At 41.7% G+C, this 9911-nt stretch overlaps 1 protein-coding gene across 10 annotated transcripts in view; it reads left to right on the top strand.

The window, feature by feature from the left end:
* The first annotated feature begins 3 nt into the window (after positions 1-3).
* The window catches only part of FHIP1A (FHF complex subunit HOOK interacting protein 1A), a 96125-nt gene continuing 86217 nt past the window's right edge, over positions 4-9911 (top strand). For 5 of the 10 annotated variants that reach the window (XM_040556657.1, XM_040556658.1, XM_040556659.1 and 2 more), the window contains exons 1-3: positions 4-296; positions 684-1031; positions 8693-8801. The gene's annotated coding sequence lies outside the window, so the exon portion shown is untranslated. Of the gene's footprint in view, positions 297-424; positions 510-683; positions 1032-8692; positions 8802-9911 lie in introns of all 10 variants that reach the window. The other 5 variants (XM_040556654.1, XM_040556661.1, XM_040556660.1 and 2 more) reach the window with 4 other exon arrangements.

Here is a 9911-nt window from a genome sequence, read left to right as displayed (position 1 = left end):
CAGGTGGCGGCTCCTCCCCGCCGCTCTGACTCAGCGGCCCGGCCCCGCTTCCCCGAACCGGGCGACCGCTGCCAAGCCGGGGCCGCTTGCCCTGCCCTGCCCTTCGCTGTAGCCGCCCCGCCGCGGGGCGAGATGGCCGCCCTGAGGGCACGCAGCCTGCGGGGCGCTCGCTGAGGGATCCCTCCTTCCCTCCGAGGCGTTAGCGCCGGCCACGACCGCTTCACCTGGGCGAGCGGAGCCCGGGGCGACCCCCACGGGAAACTTTCCGCCGTGGCGAGGGGGACCCGCCGCGCCAGGTAGGGGCTGAGGGGGTGCCGGGGGGAGCTGGGGAGGCGGCTGCTGCCCGCCTCCTGGCCGCGCAGGGCAGTAATGTAGGTCACGGGAAATAAGGCCGGCCTAATCCCCCTGATCTGTTTTGGTGGAGGGAGAGGAGGGTCGGCTCGGCTGCAGGGCGACCTGGCTGCAAAGTTTCCTGACAGAAAGCCGGCCGGGACAGGGCGAGCAGCGAGGTGAGAGCGTGGGGAGGGCTCCTGGCTGCCCGGGGAGGCTTTTTCCTCACAGGTGTGACACCAGTGTGTTTTTCACTTGGTTTGTTGTCTTTGTGACCCTATCCATGAGTTCCCGGTTTGGGTTCAAACTTCTGTGTCAGCGCTCCGGTAATACTGACCTTTTTTTTTCCTCAGGAAATTCCTTGCGTCACTTACGAAGGCTCCTTTGGTGTTTTCCTGGGGCGCCAGAGCAAAGCGGAGGTCTGAGTTTGTCTTGATAAAGTGACTGCCGTCTTCCTTCAAGGCAGTGAGGAGCTGTTAGCAGTGTCCTGTGAGCCTGCTCTGCCACCTGAGCCTGTCAATAGGAATGTGACGTGATTCTGAGAGGCTGTGTGGGGACACATCCGCAGGCACAGGTGGAGGTGCGGTGTCTGTTAGGGGACTGTGAGTGGGACCGAGCTATGCTGCTATGGCTTTGCCAGATCAGGACGCGTGATCTCTTAAAACTGAGAAATGCTGAGGCAGGCTTGGTGGTATTTGGAGGTAATATTTCACTTGGATTTCCTCCTTCTCCTGCCCAGGGTCTGTGATTGGTCTTCTGATTAGCATTAATACATCCCAGACATGGATAAGAAGATAAATACCTCCAAATGAGAGTTATTTTTATATGCTGTCATACTTTTTGAGACAAAAAATACTGCAGAATCTGCCACTGTATTCCCTGTCCAGATGTTTTCTGATGATCAATGTGAAACTCTGATGCTCCAGATTCCATAGTGGTATTTTTCATCCATATAACATGGCTTTAACCCCTCCTTGGAGCCCTAAGAAGGATTTGGGGCCTTATTTCCTTGGTGGTGAAGCATGATGTTTTTATCTCGTTTCATTTTCAGATTAAAGGGGGGTTGTTAAAAAACTCTCTGTTCAAAGAGGTCTGTCACATCAACGTAGTAATAGTGTTAAGTCACGCGGTTCAGACCAATGCTTTTGGCCTGTGCTGTTTTTGTATCATAATTTCTAGAAGGAAATCTTTTAGAATTAAGGGCAATTGGAAGGGGATAGAACACCTGAAGGAGTCAAGTCAGATTAGGATTTTCACATTATTTGTGCTGCTTTACTTCAGCTGGGGTGTGTATAAAGAGTCCACCTGCTCTGAAACTAATCTAGGAATTAGGACCTGATGCTGTGACTTATGTCTTCCTCGCTGGCTGTACGTTAATAAATGTAGAAGGTCAAAGGAGGAAGAAAAGACAGAAAACCTTATAATCTGCTTTGTAAAGTATAAATAGTTGCAAAGGGCAAGACTGTACTGGTGATGTATCGATGTGAGGATGGCAGTTGCAGTTGTGAAGCTGTTGAACACGCAGATGCCTTTTTCTGTGATTCATCTCAATCAAGACAAATGTTTTCAATTGACTTCTGCAAACAGCTATTTTAATCTATTTGTTGAACCATGAAGACTGACAATACGTACTTTGAAAAATAAGCAAATTGTATTAAAATGATGACAGCTGAGTTGCCAAAGCCTATAAAAGAAACATAACTCCATTGACTTTTTTTTGACTTTTTTTTTAGACTTTACAGTCTAAGTGATATGGTGGGGATGGTAAAAATTGGGTTATGCTCTGTGAAGGTGTCCTTTTTTTTTTTTTTTCCCCCCTCCTAAATGGGATATGGAACTTCATATAATCCAACACTTAGAGAAACGAAATTGGAGAAACTGCTGCTGGCATGATTTTATTCAATCATGATATCAAACTGAATTTTAGAAGTTTGTCTATGCATTTTCTTTTTAAAAGATTATACTAATGTATTGAACCCTACTAAGCTTAAGTCTTCAGACTTACAGACTCGGTACCATCTGAATCATCAGTTTCTCTGTTAAACCCTTCATTGAAGGGTTATCAAGATTACTTTGATGTACATCAAGTTTTAAGGCTGCTTTTTTAAAGAATTTATTTACAGGCTGCTGTTCCACCCTTGCATATCTTTATTTATTAGTATACAAATGGTACTTTATGATGTTTGCAGAATGTTCCATTGCAAGGGCTTTTAAAATTTTGATAAGGTTTATGGAAATCCAGTATAGTTCTTAATGTTTGAGTTGTGTACTTAAGTCTTTGAAAATGCAGGTCTATACATCCTGGTCTTACTGTGACTTGTAGTTTCTCACAAACATTTGAGGGAGAAGCTCTCTGCTCTCTCTGTGCTATACAGCGTGTCTAGAGCAGTTGGCATGTTTGTGTTCGCTGTGTGTCCCAGAGAATAGGGCTTTTCAGACCACATGTTCCACTCATCCTTTTTCTAATAGTTTTAAAACTATATTTTGGTTTACAGACACTTAAACTGTAAGATATGCTCAATTTTTTTTCAACCACAAGTATTCTTCCTATTTAAACATGCTGACATGGCATTGCTGGCTTAGTTGTGATGTCTTCTCAGCCTAACCAGATAGTCATTTAGTGTCAGACCGTCTGAGCTACCACCCAGAAAACAAATGTATTCTGTACCCTTATTTAGCACCCTGGAAGGAGAGCTTCCAGGAAGATACAGCAAAACACTGCTTTTGTGTCTTGCAGTCTGCTCCATGTAGCTCCTGATATAGGGTGTATCTCAGGTGGTGGTGTCACATGATGTTTGATTCCTGTGCTTAAGTTATATATGTATTTTTAATGCTCTGATAGCGTGGACATGAGAGAGGCTACAAAGGTTTGCACTGGTGAAAAGCTGGGGCAATAATGACCTGGAAATTCTGAATTTCTTTGTCCTTTTTGCAGTACAGCATAGTGGCAAAATAAAAGCTTGTACGTGGCTACTGATATTCTGTCAGAATCATACCTTTAAAAACCTCATGCAAACATCCTCCAGTACCTTGTCCTGATTGGATTCATCCATTTGAAAGTTAGAGATAGGAGTTCAGTCTGTCTCGTAGAGCAGGTCAGCTAGACTTGGATCAGGTCTGCAGACTGACTAGGCTAATTTGAAATAATGGTTTTGAATGCACTTGAGAATGCATACAGCAATAAATGGCGCTGTACATCACGCAGGAGTAATTATTCCATACATCAGTATATTTTTGTGGTGTTGACTGGCGTTTGGAGGTGCTGCAATGGTAATAAAGTATTCCTAGCTAAAGTTAGCGTTACCAGGACTAAGGAGCTTTCGGGAACACATATTGCCTTACTGCTTTATGGCATTGATCGTAAGACTTCTTATGATTGTATGTAGTTATCTTCTGGTAAAGGAGTCATATTGGTGGTGTGATAAGAGTACTTTCCCTTTTAAATCATGTGGCCGAAAAATGCTTGTCAAAGGTTGATTCTGAAGGACGCATCCAGGTGAGACAATTCAGTATGGCATGAAAACAGACCAGCTAAGGTAAGACCTTCTAACGGTGGCTGAGGCTCAAGACACCTGAAGGCTTCATATATAAAAGTGTTACCTTTGGTGTCTAGTGGGATTAGCTTTAATTGGCAGAGAAAAGTTTGGAAACGTTACACAAATACAACTGTGTGCGTGCAGGAGGCCTGAAAACACAGTTCTATATGTACCAAGTAACACTACGTTTTTTTTCCTCCGGAATAAACTGTCACACCTCTAATGAGAGTTAGTCTGCGTGAGGTGTACTTAGGTCTTTGATTTGCTTTGTTCTGTCTCTGAACTAAAGGCAGCGTGTTTTCCTGGCAGTTGCAATATTTGTCCTGGAATTTGTTCTGCTTTGTACTGTGGTGGCTCCCCATGGGTGTGCAGGGACGTTATTGAGAAATCGATGACTTCTAAAAAGAAAAAAAAAGGAAAAAACGTTCAAGGGTGAAGTAATACCGAATTGCCCAAGTGTACTGTGACAGTTAATTCTGGTCTAATCATGATTAGCATTATAGAGAACATGCTATCTGCTTCTGTAGGGAAATAGATAGCTAGATTAGTGCTAAAAATACTAGGTAAAGGTAAATTATTATTAAGTATTTTTTGCCATGTAATGGCAGAAGGATAGTCTAATGTCATCTTCTTCCCTTGTACCTCTGCTCAAGTCTCCAAACAGTATGACAGACATTGTTTTATTGATTTAAACAGTTGCATGCCTTAGTATAACTTGTTTGGTTTGGAAAAAATAAAAAAAATAAGCTGTGTGATAATAAAAACATGTGCTAGGGTCTTTGCATAAGTAACTTGCAGAGAGACACTTGTGCCCTTTCTCCTCCTAAGTCTTGTTCATTTTGAACAACTTGCCTGTGTTGTTTATCAGTGGAGGGTAGGATTTATTTCTGTGAAACTTTTTTATATAAGCAGCTCTAATGTAGTCACTGTTCTAGTAATATTTTAATTTGCCTGGGGAACTGATAAAGTGATGCCAGGAAGAAAGCTCCCAGCTAGAAGGATTTCCTAATGTACATAAAAAACCAAAACACTGGCATAACAAACAAACAAACAAAACCCCTTTAAGCTATTTAAAAGACCTATATGCTAGTAAACTTTTGAATTGTAAATTAAATTTAACTGTTGGCTGTCTACTGCACTGATGGTTGGAGAGCTGAACTGCTGAAGAACGAATCCCACTTGAACTCATAAAATCTTTAGTAAAACCTCACGTACCCTGGTGCAGGAGAGAAAGTGTGTGCTGAGGATATTTTATTTTTGAGTGAGTTATATCAGTTATAACTGGATTTAAGCTATGCATAGGTTAGCACTTCATAAGCTATATATGTATTTTTGATTTAGTTATATCAACAGCTATCATTAATATATTTATAGTAACTAAACCTTTTTTTTCAGATGTTTGTTTTTGACATACAAGACAGAGCAACAAATGAAAAACTGTCATCGTGTAGCCAGGTCCAAAAAAGTAGCGTGGATTTTTATTAAATTGCATTAACTCATTTTGATGTGGCAGGTTCTTGCCCTATTGCAGCACATGTGAGAGGCAGAGGTAATTTGGCTTGCTGCTTCACTGCTGTACTGTTATTGATTATATTAACAGTAGTGTTTCTGTAAGCATATATTTTGAAAGTATTTGGGAAAAAGGGAGTATGAGTATGGAGGTGCTGCTTTTATAATCACATGTGCTTATCTTGTTCCACTGGACCAATCTGCTGTACATAGCTGTGCTGTTTCCTCATTGGAGTTTTGTGACACTTACACACTTTGCCTGTGCCATAAACATGTTTTAGTATGGTGCCATAAATTCAGAATGTATTCCCATAAGAAAACCTATGGAGGACAAAAGCTCCTGTCCCCTGGTGAGGAACTCCTCAAGTGACACTCCGAAGCACAGAGAGATCTGGATGCATTTCAGAGACGAGGGCTCTGTGTCCTTCTGCATGTGACCTGGAATTACTCTCTGTTCTCTCCCATACGTGCCTGAGTCAGGTACAGCTATGACTGGTGCTAAGCAGCCAAGTAATTTTCTGTGAACCATTACTGCCTTCAAAAAAAAAAAAAAAAAAGTGTGTTGCTCCTTGTTTGGCTCCTGCGTTGTTGTTTAACCCACCCAAATGCCCTTGGGATGCCTGTGGCGTGGTCTGAGAGAATCAGTCATACTGGGACTTGACTGAAATTTGAAGGTGGTGGTGGGGGGTTCAGGTAGTCTGTTATTTTGAGGGGATCTTGTGTTTTTTTCCTTTTTTTTTTTTTTAAATAGTTAGTCATTTTGCCATTCAGTTCATAGTCAGCTATCACATTTGGAATTGCTAGGTGTAAGTGGGTAACTTCCTTTCTGAATTCCTGACTTGTATTGAGCTTAATTATGCTTGCCTGCTTGGACTGGTTTCAGGTAAACAATTGGAAAGTTCTTTATCAGCTCCTTGAAACATTTTCATATGGCGAGTAGCACGTAAAGTGGAAATACTACGTTTTCTTAAAAGGATGAAAAAAAAAGCAAAACAATTTTCCCTCATTGATTTCTGTTCTTAGTGTTTTAGTCCCAGCAGTGTGAACAGCACTGGAAGATGTTACTGTGAACCGGCTGCCAGATAACACAGAAGTTTTATGGATGTCAGTGGTTACATCTGCCTTCAGCAGTATTTTGCAGGCATGATTCTTACAGTGGTGATCTTTGCCAGCAACAACCCAGTGCTCAGGGGTTCCCGACTTGCTAGTGCCGATGCAGCAGAACACACAGGAGTATTGAGGAGGTTGTGCAGAATTCCTTAGGCTGGATAGAGCTGGGTTAGTCTCACTTTGATGCCGGTGGAGTCTTTGGACTTAGAAAACTTCTTTCTATTCACAGGAACTTTTATTGAGAAATATTTATTTAAGTATTCAAAGAGAAACAACTAAGGCATTTAGCAAACGTTGCATTTATGATGTGTTCTATTTGCAAGTTAAGTCGGTGATGTTGTTTTCAGCAACCCGTTAATAAAACGGGTTAATCAGAAGAGTTAAATGATATCCACCACCCAATATTGAGGAGGTAGGAGCAAAGGTGAAGGCTGGTGATAATGCTCTTCACTAGATGAACTGCTGTAGCTGAGGGAGTAGGCAAAGTTGTAGGCACCCAGGCACTGGTTTCTGCTGACATTCAAGGCAGCTCAGTTAAAATGCCTGAATTATTTGACCTTTGGTGTATATAGAAGTTATCTGAATGCTTTACCAATGCATTTACCATTAATGTTTCTTTTGGTCTTGGCCTATAAGGAAGAAAATTGTTAGCGGAATTTGTGGCTTGTATTTGCATGAACATTTCCCATTAGCCTTCAGTGAAATTCAACAGCATTTGAATTACTTCGTGTGCAGATACATTTAAAAAAGTTAAATGAATTAAAGATGAATGAAATGTTATCTGATTCCTCCTCTTGACAATTTAAAACTCTAAAATGATAGCAGTCGCTCGCATTTCATGGATGTTGTATTAGTTTAGGAGGTGCTAAGCTATGCATAGCTTAAATCCAGTACTTGCTGTACGTTCTTATCATTACCGTAGCAGGTGCATGTGCAGCGATTCAATAGGTGGAAAGTTACTGATTGATTTTGAAGCAGCAGCAAGTGTGGGGGATAACGTTCTGTTGTATTGGCAGGAAGGCCTATTCCTTTACTAATGGTGATATTTGTACCGTTTTTTGGCAAACGTTTCAAGGAACAACAGTTGAGGTTTAAAGGAGGCGTCAAGCCAACAGCAGCATTTCAGGAGCACGCAGCATTGGGTGCGGTGACAAAAGGCTGTGACAGAAGATAATGTGATCCAAGCGGTTATCGTACCAAAGTACTTTAAAATATTCTGAGATAAAAATATTATTTATTCAAGAACAGGAATATTGGGGTCTGTGGCATCAGGGAGTTGAAAGAAACAGTTGCAGGCAGAATAAGCCTTTCTGTTAAATAAATCAATGGAGTTTTAGAAAGGCAGACTTCAGCTGAGTGGGGTCAACATGAATCTTATCCACTCTTTCTGTGTGTTAAGAGCAATAGAAGATAACACAGGAGAGAGATTGTTCCTTCAGGAAATTATGTTAATGCAGAAATAGAAACTGTTCCTCCACAGGGGAAACCAAAAAGCAGTGAGAGGCTGGTTTGGCTCCCAGTGAGCTCTTTAACATCAAACACAGCAAGGAGGGTAAGGGAGTCCTTGTAAGGGAGTCCCGGGCAAGCGTAGAGTTAGAGCACAAGCATGTGATCCTGAAATGCAACTCTCAGACTGGAAAAGATTGACAAGAAGTCATTAGAGAAATATAATGGTAGTGAAAAGAAAGACAAGGAAGGTTTGCTGCTCTTTGAAGACTAGAGCTGTTGGCAGATAATACAAAGCAGGCTGAGGTATTTTTTTTACCTCATCCTTTTGTAAGAGAGGCCAATGTAACCCACGTTCAAGGCGACTGCTAAAATCCTAAGCTGGTATGAGGAGGGGACAGCTTAAAGAGCACTGACATAAGTTTAAGTTTGAAGTGTTTAAAAAGCATTACTGAAAGGGTAAGAGCTGGCTGATGTAATCCTTGAGTTGCTGCAGTTCTTAACTCATGGAGGATGTGTGTAATACTGGGGAACTGATGAGAGCAGTTGACGAGCCTCTGTTTTTAGAGGGGGGGATAGAAATAAACAGTTGTAGACCCAGCTGTTTAACTTTGATTGTTTATTACAGTATTTTTCATGGGATTTACATTCTTCTCAAGCACTAGAAGATGACAAAGAAATGGGTAGTAGTCCAGATGATTTTATTTTTAAGATTAAACTGTGTTAGACTAATGCAATTTCTTTCTCCAAAATGCTAACAGGCCCTGCAGACAGAGAAGGAGCAGTTGGTCTCTGATATCTTGAGTCCTTGTGGTAGAAAATGTCAAAATTTCACCCTTGTTAAAGAACGTCTGGAGTAACTTACTGTGGGTAAGTGCTGAACTGCTTGAAAAACAATGTTCTCTAGCAGTGGACTCAAAAGGCAGTGTTCTGTTTTGTGTGTTTTATGTAAAGGACTTAAAGATTATAGTGGATGAGAAGAATGAGCCAACACGGTTATGGAATTGTAAAATTAGAGAATATCACACTGAGCTATTGTCATAGAATGGTTTAATTCAGCCCTCAGTAAAGGTTTTTTTAACAGGGCTGGTTCTTGGGTTGGGTTGAGGTTTGCATAGCAAAAGCATGAGCCCCACCACTCAGTTCCTTACTTCAAACACAATGAGGCTGCTTTAAAGTAATTACTGCCACCTGGTTGTTTCGGCCTGGTCAATGGGAGTGAGCAGAGAAGGCCAGAGGGCTAAATGCATCCTTGCTTCCCCCTGAGGTTTGCTTCAGTAACCCTTCAGGGCCTGTCTAGTTCTTACTGGGGGGTCTTGTATCTACATCACCTAGGTGAGAATAGAGGTACATTCTGCAAGTTAAGTGATGTAATCTTTCTCACCAGTGGAGGTGAGGTCTGAGCTGAGGTAGCTCCCAGTTTTGAAAATGGAATTTATTTAATAAAATAATAAATAATAATAATAAATAATAATAATAGAAGTACAAACCCATTGGAGGCAGTCTGGAGAGGAGCAATAAGAATGCCTGGGAATCTGGAGGAATGACTGAATGAGCTAAGAGTGGTTATTTCAGCTTCTAAGAGGAGAGGGAGGTAGTGGGGAAATGAGAGCTAGTGAGGGTCAGTCTAAGTATGTGATACGCACATTTTTGTTTCTCCATGATCTGTTTTGTTTCCTTGGTTGGTCAGACACTTGCATTGACTTGTGTTCTCAGGAAAAGTCGTGAATAGTTTTAAGAACAGCTGATGTGAGCCTCTGTGAGTTGTGATAGAGCCAGGGTGGGTATTGCTATGGCAAAAGGTGTCTAAGTGCACTAAGTGACTTCGCATGGTTTTTGATTCTTTGGTAAGTAAGAGATGGTTACAGTGGTGCAGTGCTATCTGCAAAATGTAGGGAGAGTGCTGTACTGGGGATCCCTTTTCTCCCTGTCTCTTGCTTTCCTGTCTTATCTGTTAGGGAGGATCCAGAGGATACTAAA

Source organism: Cygnus olor, chromosome 4, assembly GCF_009769625.2.
Source record: "Cygnus olor isolate bCygOlo1 chromosome 4, bCygOlo1.pri.v2, whole genome shotgun sequence".
Lineage (NCBI taxonomy): Eukaryota > Metazoa > Chordata > Aves > Anseriformes > Anatidae > Cygnus > Cygnus olor.
This window is presented reverse-complemented; position numbering and strand designations above follow the sequence as displayed.